At 34.4% G+C, this 14,113-nt stretch overlaps 1 protein-coding gene across 3 annotated transcripts in view; it reads right to left on the bottom strand.

The window, feature by feature from the left end:
* Positions 1-13,605, bottom strand: part of eppk1 (epiplakin 1) — a 41,892-nt gene extending 28,287 nt beyond the window's left edge. For all 3 annotated transcript variants that reach the window (XR_003936610.1, XM_030147350.1, XM_030147349.1), the window contains exon 1: positions 13,485-13,605. The gene's annotated coding sequence lies outside the window, so the exon portion shown is untranslated. The remainder of the gene's footprint in view (positions 1-13,484) is intronic.
* Positions 13,606-14,113: the final 508 nt, after the last annotated feature.

Genomic DNA, 14,113 nt, shown 5'->3' with positions numbered 1-14,113 from the left:
AAATGAGAGGATACAAGAAAAAGAGAAGTCATCTACACTACAAGGTTCTAATAATTTTGGATTTTTCATTATAGTTTAGTTTTGTTTAGTTTCGACTGTTTTTTCTCTAATTCACTTAGTTGTAATTAGTTTTTTGAGCAGGTTTGCTAGTTTTTATTAGTTTTCATTATTTTCTAAATATTTAGTTTAGTTTCAGTTTTTTCATATCTTTTATCTTCCTCGCCGTCGAATTCACATAAATCCCAGACAGGACTCTGCTGCTTTTTCCCAACTTTAGTTTCCATGTTTCCAGGTAGAGTGGGGACCAGAAGACGACTAAACGACAAGTGACAAGTGGCAGACCGTTAAGTGTCGTATGGTGCTGCTAGCTAAAATTGCTAGAGCGAAATAAATCGATTTCGTATCAATCCGACATTGACAAAGACGAAAACGAAGGGAATTTTTTCCATAGTTTTTATACGTTTTAGTTATTTTTGTAAACACACAATACAGTTTCTGTTAGTTTTCGTTTTTTTCTTTTAATTATAGTTTTTATTTATTTCAGTTAACGAAAATGTTTTTACAATTGTAGTTTTCGTCATTTCGTTAGTTTTCGTTAACGATAATAACCTTGCTACACTACAAACAAAAAGATAAGGACATTTCTTTTTTTTTTGTCATTTTTGCCATTTGTAAATAAAACTATGTCTGGTCATTAAAAAATGTTTTAATTCAGTTCACACACAAAAAAGCAAAAAGCACTGTGTAAGAATCCCAAATGAAAAAAATAGCCCAAAAATTAAAAATATCCTTAACTTTTTGTTTGTAGTGTATAATGTATAATGTTACTGAGGTAGACTGACGAACAATTGTAGGCCTTTTTTATTAGTTTCAAAGTCGTTTTTTTTTCTTCTTCCTTTTGTGGGTCATGACAAAGACTTAAAGTAATCACAAGTAAATGAGAAGATACAAGAAAGAGAGAAGTCATCTACACTACAAACAAAAAGTTAAGGATATTTCTTTTTTTTTGGCTTTTTTTGTCATTTTTGCCATTTGTAAATAAAACTATGTCTGGTCATTAAAAAAATGTTTCAATTCAATTCACACACAAAAAAAAGTAAAAAGCGCTGTGTAAGAATCCCAACTGAAAAAAATAGCCCCAAAAATGAAAAATATCCTTAACTTTTTGTTTGTAGTGTATAACGTTAAAGCTTGGCTACAGTTAGAACTCGTCTATAGTCGCCAAGTTTCGCTGCTTCACTTTTTTCTTTTCATGTGTTACTGAGGTAGACTGAGGAAGAATTGTAGGCCTTTTTTAAAAGTTTCAAAGTCTTTTTTTTTTCCTTTCGTTGGTCATGACAAATGCTTAAAGTAACCATAAGTAAATGAGAAGATACAAGAAAGAGAGAAGTCATCTACACTACAAACAAAAAGTTAAGGATATTTCTTTTTTTTTGGTCATTTTTGTGTCATTTTTGCCATTTGTAAATAAAACTACGTCTGGTCATTAAAAAAATGTTTCAATTCAGTTCACACACAAAAAAGTAAAAAGCGCTGTGCAAGAATCCCAACTGGAAAAAATAGCCCAAAAATTAAAAATATCCTTAACTTCTTGTTTGCAGTGTATAACATTAAAACTTGGCTACAGTTAGAACACGTCTATAATCGCCAAGTTTTTTTTTTCCATGTGTTACTGAGGTAGACTGAGGAAGAATTGTAGGCCTGTTTTTATAAGTTTCAAAGTCTTTTTTCTTGTGAGTATGTGTCGCTGCCAAAGCTTTTGGCTGTGACTGTGGTGTGGAAACAAAACCACAAATGTGTACCGGTAGCCCCATCCACCCCTCGTGCTGATAGGTTAGTCTGTGGGTTTTATTTGTAGGATGAGGTCCTCGCCTGCAGGACTGAATGAAATCACTCTGGGAAAAAAAAAGGGCGTGTTGGGGACGACAGTTATGAAACTACCAAACCTGCTCATTGTTAGATGGTTTAGTTTATTTCAAATATGCAACAAAGCAAAGTAATCTGACTTAGTCCTTAGAAATAAAACAGCTAGTAAGAAATTATGGGGAAAAAAAACTTATACATGAAAACAAAGAAAGTATGACTTCAGGCTAATGATGTTCATTTTGTCTTCTGTTAATGTCATTATACTTTTCTTTTTTCTTCTGAGGAAGACTGGAGTCACAGTCGAAACTGTCAAGCAAGTAACATCTAAAAACTATACCTTGTCTGAACAAAAGAAGAAAAGAAAAGTATAAAGTATGACTTCATTTGCACATTTGGAAAGGAGTGGGAGGAGGTCGAACTTATTTAATCCTACCCCTTCTCCACAGAACAGTCTATTCTTTAGCTCACAGGTGTTAAACATGCGGTCCGGGGGCCAAATCTGGCCCACCAAAGGGTCCAGTTCGGCCCTTGGGATGAATTTGTGAAATGCAAAAATTACACTGAGATATTAATAATTATTTTAGTTCAGGTTCCACATTCAGAACAATTCATTCTCAAGTGGGCCATAATAACCTATAAATGCTCCAATTTTTTCTCTTTGTAAATGTAAATATTTTCCGCTATTTACACTAAGAAAAAGTATAATATTGCAAAAAATATCTGAATAACCTGAACAAATATGAATCTGCAATGTCTTAAGAGAAGTAAGTGCAATTTTACTAATATTCCACCTGTTACTAAGTGTTTTGTGTATTTGTGGATCCACTGTGATCTGTACGTTATAATGTACATGTGTAAATGATATGATAGTGAAGCATAATATTGTTAAAATTATACATTTTTTTCAGTTTGTTCATATTATTCACATTGTTTGAAAGGATAGTTTATAGATCCAAACATTTTCATAATGTAATTTTACTTTTTTCACCCTAAAACATAGAGAAAAGTTTGGAGTTGACATTATATATATATAATATATTATATATTATATTATATATATATATATAAATTATATATATATATATATATATATATATATATATATATATATATATATATATATATATATATATATATGTATAGATAGATAGATAGATTATAGTTTTACTGGTCCGACCCACTTCAAATCAAATTTTGCTGAATGTGGCCCCAGAACTAAAATGAGTTTGACACCCCTGCTTTAGCATCATAATAAATGTGTAATAAATAAAAAAATCAAGTCCCTTGGATCTTTTATAAGTAATTAACCTCATTTACCATCCTCACATACACATACACTACAAACAAAAAGTTAAAGATATTTCTTTTTTTTTCTTTTTTTTTGTCATTTTTGCCATTTGTAAATGAAACTATGTTTGGTCATTAAAAAAATATGTTTCAGTTCAATTCACACACAATAAAGTAAAAAGTGCTATGCAAGAATCCCAACTGAAAAAAATAGCCCCAAAATTCAAAATATCCTTAATTATTTGTTTGTAGTGTGTAGCGTAGTGTAGTGTGTTTTGTTGAATATGAAACAGTTCAGCGGTGCACAAGGCTGTTTTCTGTACAGTATAATTCACATGCGTCCCATACTTTAGAAGAAAATGTTGCACTAAAATGCTAATTGATAGCCGTCATTCAACAATTTTCCAATAGCTGGTGAATGCCTTACTGTTAAAACTAAAGCTGTCCTGTCATTTGTCATCTGCGTGTACTAAAGGTGTGTACTGGTTTTCATTACATGCAGTACAACTCCAGCCAAAAGGCCTGTGTTTGCACTATAACAGCCACTCTGCCTGCAGCTGAATTTACCATTTCAGACTTTCACCCACTCTGTTAATGTTTGAATGTTTCTAAAGATGTTGAACGTTAACTTTACATTTATTACAGCTCAAGAGTTTGCTTATCATATCCCAAAGGCAAATATATTACATGTAACGAGGGCGACTTTTATCACATAGCTTCACTCTTTACTGTCTGGTTTTAACAATAGTCAATTCACCACCGTTTTCTTTCCTGGTCTGAAACAGATCAATAATGATGTAGAAATAGTTCCCATGTTGAAATACGCTCTACATTTTGATTGGCCTTTGGGTTGTGTTCTGATCTGTTTGAGTAAAATAAGAATTTTTTTTTAACCTGAGGCTCATTTTCTGTAAAGAACAAGTCAATAATGTGGTGTGTAGGTTCACTAAACCTGAGGATTTATGGAGCTGTAGGTGAAAAAAGAAGAAGGAAAATGGATAAAAACTACAAATTAACTGGCTGTTATGTAAATGTGAGTCAAGATTCAGGCAAAACACATGAAATATTTGCTTTATACCAGTGGTTCTCAACCTTTTTTGGCTCGTGACCCCAATTTAACATCACAAGTTTCTGGCGACCCAGACATTCAGAACAGAGACTTTTTTTTTTTGTTGCTATAATTAATCTGTTTTTGATCATATAATAGCTTTCTATACTATGTTGCAAATACGTGTTAATTTTAGATGACATTTAAGCTATATAATATAGTGTGAATTTTATTTTCCTTGGTCAGGATATGTAAAATTATATTGCTCATCTCAGGAGATCCATTATTATCATAAATTTTTTATCTTTAGGGTTTGTTTGGCTTACATTGTCAAATAAAAAACAAAATGTTTCATTTTGCATTTGTAACTTATGCATATTGTTAACTAATTTAATTATTTCCAGTGTTCTACCTCTAATTTTGTGAAGATATTCTAACCATAAAACAAAAAACCTTTGACAGTAATTGGGGTAATTATTTATACAGATTGATATCAATCCATCAATCTTCATTTGTAGAACCCTTTACACCACTTAACCCACTGGTTCCCTTTTTTGGTTCGTGACCCCATTTTAACATCACAAATTTCCGGCAAATCCAGACTTTCAAAACGGAGATTTTTTTTTTCTAAAATTAATTTGTTTTTGATCATGCAATGGTTTGTTACACTATGTTGCAATTTGCAAATAAACATTAATTTTAGACAGCATTTAGTCTATATAATGTATATTATTATGGACGGAGGCAGTAAAGCCAGGTGTAGATTACTGCACAAAGTGAGAATTTGATTTTCCTTGGTCAGGGTATGTACAGTCAGTCCAGCTTGGATGTACAAGGCTGACAATTAATACTGAACGAACAAGAACTCAAACTATGAATTATGAAAGAGCTGCAGCATCTGAAACTGACCACAATGAACATTTGACAGATAAACAGAACCACAGTGCTTCAGTTTCAGCTTCACAGTTTGTCATGTCTTTTATGGATTGTGATTGTCTCTGTCAACTCACCATATATTTTTTATTAGTAAGTTGTTTTTGTTTTTTTTTTATCAGTTACTAGAAATTTCAGGCGACCCCATTTGAATTCCAGGCGACCCCACGTGGGGTCCCGACCCCAAGGTTAAAAAACACTGCTTTATTCAAATATGTAAAGCAATAATTTGTCACCAAATTCCTGGAAACAAAAACCCAACTAGTACTGTATAGATTAGTTACAATCTCAGGTCATACTCCTGGAACAGAATATCAACAGATGAATGGCTGTTACACTGGATTTTGACAAATTTCAACGTCAAATCAAAATAAAAAAAATCCTCGTTTTTTGTACAAGTTACCTTCCAAATACATTAAATCAGTGGTTTCCAACCTTTTTTGGCTCTTGACCCCATTTTAACATCACAAATTTCTGGCAACCCCAGACATTCAAAACAGAGACAATTGTTTTTTTCCTAAAATTGATTTGTTTTTGATCATGTAATAGTTTGTTGTAACGTTAATTTGAGATGACATTTAGTCTATATAATGTATATTATTGTGGACGGAGGCTGAAAAGCCAGGTGTAGATTACTGCATTAAGTAAGAATTTTATTTTCTTTGGTCAGGATATGCACAGTCAGTCCATCTTGGATTTACAAGGCTGACAATTAATACTGAACAAACAAGAACTCAAACTATGAATTATGAAAGAGCTGCAGCATCTGAAACTGACCACAATGAACATTTGACAGATAAACAGAACCACAGTGCTTCAGTTTCAGCCTCACAGTTTGTCATGTCTTTTATGGATTGGGATTGTCTCTGTCAACTCACCATATATTTTTTATTAGTAAGTTTTTATTTTTATCAATTACTAGAAATTTCAGGCGACCCCACGTGGAGTCCCAACCCCAAGGTTGAAAAACACTGTTTTATTCAAATATGTAAAGCAACAATCTGTCACCAAATTCATGGAAACAAAAACCCAACTACTACTGTATAGATTAGTTACAATCTCAATTCATACACCTAGAACAGAATATCAACAGATGAATGGCCAGTCGACAAATTTCAACGTCAAATCAAAATAAAAAAAAACCCTCATTTTTTTGTACAAGTTACCTTCCATAATGCATAAAATTATAAACTGCCTTTTTTGTGCTATTAAAACAAACAGCTTTTGTCTTGATAAAGTGGGCTAGCAACATTAAATGACAAACATTAACCATAAATGCTGTCTATATTGAGAGAGACAAAGAGAGCGAGAGAGAGTTAACACCTGTTTTGTATTTTTACAAAATTCCTATGGCTGTATTATTTTAAAACCCAATAATATTATGGACCCACCATATAGACTGTATAGAACCAGTAGAGAGAGGAATGGTGGCACCACTTATTGGTTTCTGAACGGCTACTTTAAGGTCAGTAGTTTGCGATTTGGCCTTTTGGAGCCTGAAGTGACCATATTTGGACAAAAGGGGCGGGACTCCAAGAAGTTAAGGGGTCAGAGGTGTGAACTGACTCCGTAAAATGACGTAGTAAAGTAATAATACAGTCTTGTTAGTGTAACTTTTATAAGTGCTTTATTAAATGAAGTGAAAGTGTGATCGGCAGGTGTCGTACAAACCTGTCAATCAAAGCCTGACGTTACATATTTGTACTAAGATCTGATTAACAGGGGAAAAAAATTACAGATGGACCGCTAGATGACATATTAGTAGTTCCCAAAAAAACATGGAACATGGAAGAAAAAAACAAAACAGTTTTGTCAGTATTTGTAGTGAGTGGACAGTGTAAGTCTATGGGATCCAGGGCCGAGGTTGAATATTTAATAATTTCTCTCCTTTGACATGTATTGTGTGTAGAAGCAGTCCATCTATCATTTGCTGTAGTGACACCACATTGTCAGTTTACATTATGTCTCTAATGACATTCTAGATACCACAGATAATTAGATACTAACCACAGCTGCAGTACTAGTACCGTTTACAGCATTCATTTATGTTCTGACGATGCAGCAAATCCTGTTTTCTGTGACTTTGTGTTTCGACATTTCATGACATGACATTATAACCACAGAATCTGACACCTGTACTTTCGATAGAAAAATGTAGGCCTAATGCAAAACAGCAGCAGCACCTGGAGTAACCAGTTCAGTGTGTTAGAGTTAAAGAGTTCAATTACAAATGAAGTGTAGTTGTAATCCACTGTAGTCACTGAGAAAAAAATATTAAACTAGAGGCACTCGGAGAGCGCAGACCTCTGCCAAGGCTGATCAGTGCCCCCCCCCCCCCGTGGGCCCTCCCACGCCAAGGAGGTTATGTTTGTCTGTCTGTCTGTCTGTTTGTCTGTCCGTTAGTGTGCAACATAACTCAAAAAGTTATGGACAGATTTTGATGAAATTTTCTGGTCTGTGCCCCCCCCGTGGGCCCCCCCCACCCCCGATCACCACCAAAATTTAATCATTTCTTCCTTATCCCATTTCCAACAAACCCTGAAAATTTCATCAAAATCTGTCCATAACTTTTTGAGTTATGTTGCACACTAACGGACAAACAAACAGACAGACAAACAAACCCAGGCAAAAACATAACCTCCTTGGCGGAGGTAACTAGAAAAGCACTCTGAGAGCGCAGACCTCCACCAAGGCAGATCAGTGCCCCCCCCCCCCCCCCGATCACCACCAAAATTTAATCATTTGTTCCTTGTGCCAGTATCAATATTTCCTGAAATTTTCATCCAAATCTGTCCATAACTTTTTGAAAGATCCGGATCAGTCTTTGCCATTTGATAGAACACCCCATTGTAAATCCCTGAGTCAAATTGCATGAGATTTGCACAAATCCCCCATATTGTGATTTCCACCATAAATATTAGTCCCATATTTATTTTACCTATATTTTAAGATTCCTTGACCACGAAAACATACCATTAGCAACTGGATTCATAATTATATCCTTATTAGTTCAGTAGTTATTCACGAAAATCACATTTCTCGTAATGGCGGTTTTCTTCGGGATCTAGCTCCTTAAGTATTAAAGCTACATGAAATCCGGTGGCATACTCCCGATGCGGAACTGACTGAGCTACACGATGGCGCTTGTCAAAAATTTCTACCTTTAAAATTAAAGGCACAGTAGGCCAAAAAGTAAGGGCACCCCCATTTTTTATATAAATTGAGATAAAATCCGCCTTCTGGATCAGATCCGGATCAGCCTTTGAAATGTGATAGAGGACCCCATTGTCAATTCCTGAGTTAAATTTCATGAGTTTTGGTCAATAATTAAGCGAGATATTGGGAAACAAAAATTTTGGCCCCATTTACCACAATGTTAACGAAAATTTCAAAGTGATCCAGAATCCAGGATTTCTTCCGGATCACCCCCAAAAGTTAATCATTTCTTCCTTATCACATTTCCAACAAACCCTGAAAATTTCATCAAAATCTGTCCGTAACTTTTTGAGTTATGTTGCACACTAACGGACAGACAAACAGACAAACAAACCCTGGCAAAAACATAACCTCCTTGGTGGAGGTAATGAAATTAAAGCAACAGTTACAAACATGTTACATATGAGCATCCAGCTTTCATTTTTTGTTAAACGTCTAGATGAATAAAAACAGAAAAAATCCCCCCTATAGCTCCTGTATATACTAAGTCTATTATCTTTATTTTTGTGTATATTTCAATTACTATGCATTAGACCACAGGTGTCAAACATGCGGCTCGGGGGCCAAATCTAGCCCACTAAAGGGTCCAGTCTGCCCCCTGGAATGAATTTGTGAAATGCAAAAATTAAACTGAAGATATTAATCATTTTAGTTCAGGTTCCACATACAGACCAATTTAATCTCCAGTGTGTCAGATCAAGGTCAAGGTTACTTTATTTATACCTGTAGGTAGATTACTTTGGTATTACAACAATACATATGTTGAACATGTAAGGTAATGTAAGGTACTTGATCACGCTTACAGACAGGACAAAAAGACAAAAAGTGCTCAGTGCTCCACCATTCATCAGTATAGCAGCATGGATAAGTTAAAGAATAAAATAAATAAGTGTGAGGGATCTCCCTGCAATTTAACCCACATGTTCTTTTCCTGTCCTAAGTTACTGAAATTTTGGGGTGATTACTTTATGATCATGAGTAATATTCTTAGGAAAAATATCAATACGTGCCCTTTTATAGCGATATTTGGGCTCCCTGTTGACTCCTGTTTTAACCAAATAGAGTCTGATATAATAGCTTTTACATCCCTCCTTGCAAGACGACGTATCTTACTTTTGTGGAAGTCTCCTAAACCCCCGTCTATTTCATTTTGGCTTAAAGATATTATGTTTTTTCTTAAATTAGAAAAGATTAGACTCTCACTACAAGGCTCCTCAACTAAATTGTTTAATAAATGGCAATCTTTTTTAGATTACTTTCAGTCTTTACAAACGCTGCCTTCAGATTGATCTCTCACACCTCCACCCTACTCTATTTTATTATTGTTTAGGTATTGTTGTTTTTTGTTGTAATTTGTTCTGTCTACCAATTATTGTCACATTTGATACATCTAGGTAATGTCTAAAATTTAAAAGTAAACACAGGTATCTACAAGCTATGACTTTTTTTTTTTTTTTTTGTTAATTAATTAATTTATTTATTTATTTTTATTTTCTTTTGTTTCCATTAGCTCAGTTAATATTCTTGTACATCACAGATTTGATACTGCTTGTACTTATTTAATTTTCTACTGCTCAGAGACTGTTGTGATGTTCTTGTTTCTGCTGTTGCCCCTTCTCGGAGGGCCTTTGGGTTGGATTGGGAATGGGGAAAAATGATATAAAAAAGGCAATGTATAATGAATGCATTGTAATTCTGCTCCTTTGTATCGTTTTGTTACATTGCTCATAAAAAGATAATAAATAAATAAATAAGATCAAATAAATAAAAACAAGATGCAATAAAACACAATAAAAACCAGAAAAGATAAAAACAATCCGGGATGAAAACCAGCATAAGAACATAAAATTTAAAAATGTAAAAATTTGAAGTCACAATAATAATAATAATAATAAATTTAGCAAAGAAATGGGATAAATAACTAAAATAAGTTAGTAAAGTGCAATGTCACTGAGCCCAGTGACGGCGGCAGGAACAAAGCTGTCTTCATAACGCTGTGTCCTAGTAGTGTAGTAAAATACTATCATAATATCCTATAAATACAACTCCAAATTTTTATCTTTGTAAATGGAAACACTTTCATGTCATTTTACTGCATTTACACTAAAACTATCATTTCACAAAAACACAAAAAAACCTCAACAAATATGAACATTTTAAAATGTCTGAATAATCTGCCTGTTATTAAATGTTTTCTGTATTTGTTGATCCACTGTGGGCTGTAAGTTGTAAACTGAGACATAATATTGTTAAAATTGCACTTAGTTGTCTTAAGAAATTTCAGTTTGTTCATATTATTCACATTGTTTCAAAGGATAGTTGGTAGGTGTAAACATTTTCATTGCATAATTTTACTTTTTTCACTCTAAAACATAGAGTAAAGTTTGAAGTTGACATTATTTATATATCATTATGTTATTATTTTACTGGTCCAGCCCATTTCAGATTAAATTTGGCTTAATGTGGCCCCTGAACTAAAATGAGTTTGACACCCCTGCATTAGACATTCTTTCTTTTATTACTTTCTAATAATTCCCTCTGGAAATGATGTATTTACATCTGACAACTGATCATGTGATTGATAAGAGAAAGGGATTTGGATTTTTTTTTTGGAGAAGGATATGCATAAGATAAGATAAGATAAGATAAGATAAGATAAGATAACTCCCACAAGGGGAAATTCCAGAGTGTATCACAATGTTCAGGACCTTGGCTCAAAAATTAAGCCAGTGTAGAAGTATCCTATGGTGGTAAAACATCTGACAGGTGCTCAGGTTGGATCCAAAAACAGCCCAAAGGTGCCCTCAGGCTCCCCTAGTTCCACCATTTTTGTTCATATATGGTCACTTCTGGCTCCAAAAAACCAACATGCACAATGGCAAAATCTCAAACTCCTGGCAGATCAGAAACCAATGGTGTAAAAGTCCCTCCATTCACTAGTCTACATTTTAACACCATCAGCTGTAGGTTTACAAGGAATTATCTCCATGACTAGACATAATCCATGTGTTGTCTTTGATTAATTATGTTGATTGAATTTGACATTTGTAAGAAAAGAAATGAAAAAATAACCTATTATTGTAAGTTACCTTACTTTCGTGAAGTATATCAGAAGTAGAATAGCACTTGGACACCGCAAACCTCCGCCAAAGGCCCATTACCCCCCCCCCCCCAAAATCACCACCAAAATTTAATCATTTGTTCCTTGTGCCAGTATCAACATTTCCTGAAAATTTCATCAAAATCCATCTATAACTTTTTGAGTTATCTTGCTAACAGACAAACAAACAGACAAACAAACCCTAATGAAAACATCATCTCCTTGGCGGAGGTAATAAGTAGCCTCTTAAAACCAGATGCAGTTCCATCTGTTGCCATGGTAACACTACACTTTGCTTCAAGCAATATCAGGGTTTCCGCAGGGTCAGAGTTTGACACCCCTGAGGTAAGGTGTAACATTGTTAACGTTGCACTTATTTTACTAACGAATGTTCAGGTTGTTCATATTTGTTCATTTTAGAACAGTTCGTAGATGTAAACATTTTCCTTACAGAATTTATTTTTTTCACTCAAATGTTCTTATCCTATTATTTATATTACTTTACTAGTCCGGCCCACTTTGTATCATATTAGGGTGGATGTGGACCCTGAACTAAAATGACTTTGACACCCCTGCTCTACAATGTTTTAATAAGAAAAAAAAAAAACAAAAAACCTCTATAATGTTTAAAAATAAATAAATAAATGAAACAAAATAACTGAAAGCGTATATCACTACCAAAGAATGATTACACTGGTCAACAACAAATTTATTGTTTAAGTTTTTTGAGCTGATTTAGGATAATTTTGGTGTGCTGAATCCACAAATCACATGAATTTTGCTCAGTCAGGTCAACTTTCTGAACTATGCTACATATTGGCTTTTTAACATTTTTGCTTACATTTATGGGCATTTTCACATCATATGATACAAAATTCTTTCATATTTCTTGCAATAAATGAGTTCTGAAGATTTTACTTTTGCCAATTTATGATTAATGTTTTTTTTTAATATTACAGGTGAATGAAATGGCTTCGACTAGAAGATCTTGCAAAAATAAACCTGACGTATTCTGCTACATCTGCGATGAATACACCATTGTACCTAACAGGAATCCTGTTAGAAAATGATTTTTTTTCTCTTAAAACCTATTTTGGGTGAGAACTATATAAAAAAATCAACTGATAAAGTCACAAAAATGTAATCAATTTTGTGAGAAGATCAAATTTTTTAAAACCAAATTAGCAAAAAAACCTGACCTGATTGAATAAAACAGATGTCATTTTTGGATTTAGCGGTGCAAAATGGTCCTAATTCAGTTGAAAAAACCTAGACAACTTGCAAAAACATTTTTTTGTAACCCAGTGTTATTGATCTCCTTGACAATCATCGTCCTGGAACAAAAACCTTTCATACTATACTATGAATTGACTGATTTATGGTTTTTCAGAACAGGTTACACCCATATTGTCTATATGAGTTATAATTCATTCTGACTCTACCTTTAAGCCAAGTATTTGGTAGTAAAGAAGTTGTCGCAGTGCCTTAAGGGAAATAATTGTAGAGTCTAAAGATTCACAATCTGTTTGCAGTTTTCCACTCTCCTCTTTTTCATCACCTCTGACTTATTTGCTTCGTCACCTTTTATTGCTGCTGTGCCTTAACGCAGTCTTTTGCAATAAAACAGGAATATGGTGTTGAATTGCATAACAGTGTCAGCAGCTCAGAGGATGATGCAGCCACAGTATTTACCCTTCACACAGACCTACAAGCCTAGTTAGCACATAACATTATATTTATACAAGTGTGGTCAAAGGTAATCACTGAAGAATGTTTGCTTTCCCTTTTTATCTGCAGGGTGTGGGCTGACAGTCCAGGACACGCAAACTTTCTTCACATTTGGCTTTTATTACCCTGTCATTCTCCACGTAGTCCCTTTCTGACAAACTAAACTGCAGTAAAGTGTATTTTTCTTCTTATTTAACACCACTCTGAATAACAACAAAAAAGCTTTTCACTGGATTTTTTTTTTTTTTAAACAAATACAGGAAATTGTGCATTTTCCACCCGGGTGTAAAAGTTGAATGCTCTTACCTGAGGCTTCTGGGAAAAACAGGATCCCGCTCTTTACTGTTAGGAGTCAGTCTGAGCCTGATGGGAGTTTGCTGGGATTTTAAAGTTCTCCCAACATCTCAGAGGCAGTCCTGTGTAGTCTGTGGTCAAATATATGGCAGGTCTAGCCGATAAGTCCCACCCCTTCTGAGGAACACCCTCCTCCTCCTTCTCATGGGGAGTTCCAGTTGAAGACCTCTGTGCACAGAGCTCAGGATGCCAGGAATTCCTGTAGACTTCCCCTGTGCATGTCTATTGTACTCTGAAACAATGAATGCAAACAGATGGACGTGTTTTAACTGACCACAGGTGACCACATTGATTAAACTAACAATCACACATATTGCAATTTGTTAAATTTTACAGTATGTGCATATTTAAAGTTCGACATTTCACTGTGGTAAAATACACATGTCTTAAAGTCTAATATCGACCGACTGTGAAACAATGATGTTCTTAGGAAGCGTTAAGCGAGATTATCTGATCAGTCGAGCTGTGACTAGCAGAGCCGGACGCCCTGGAATAGCAAGGAAGCGTGTCTTTGTTTGAGAAGTTCCATGAGGTTTGGTTTGGTTTGGCAGGTTGTCAACTCTGAATAGAAGACGCACAAC

This window comes from Sphaeramia orbicularis, chromosome 11 (genome assembly GCF_902148855.1).
Source record: "Sphaeramia orbicularis chromosome 11, fSphaOr1.1, whole genome shotgun sequence".
NCBI classification, from domain to species: Eukaryota; Metazoa; Chordata; class Actinopteri; order Kurtiformes; family Apogonidae; genus Sphaeramia; species Sphaeramia orbicularis.
Note: the sequence above shows the minus strand (reverse complement) of the source record. Positions and strands in the feature narration are given on the sequence as shown.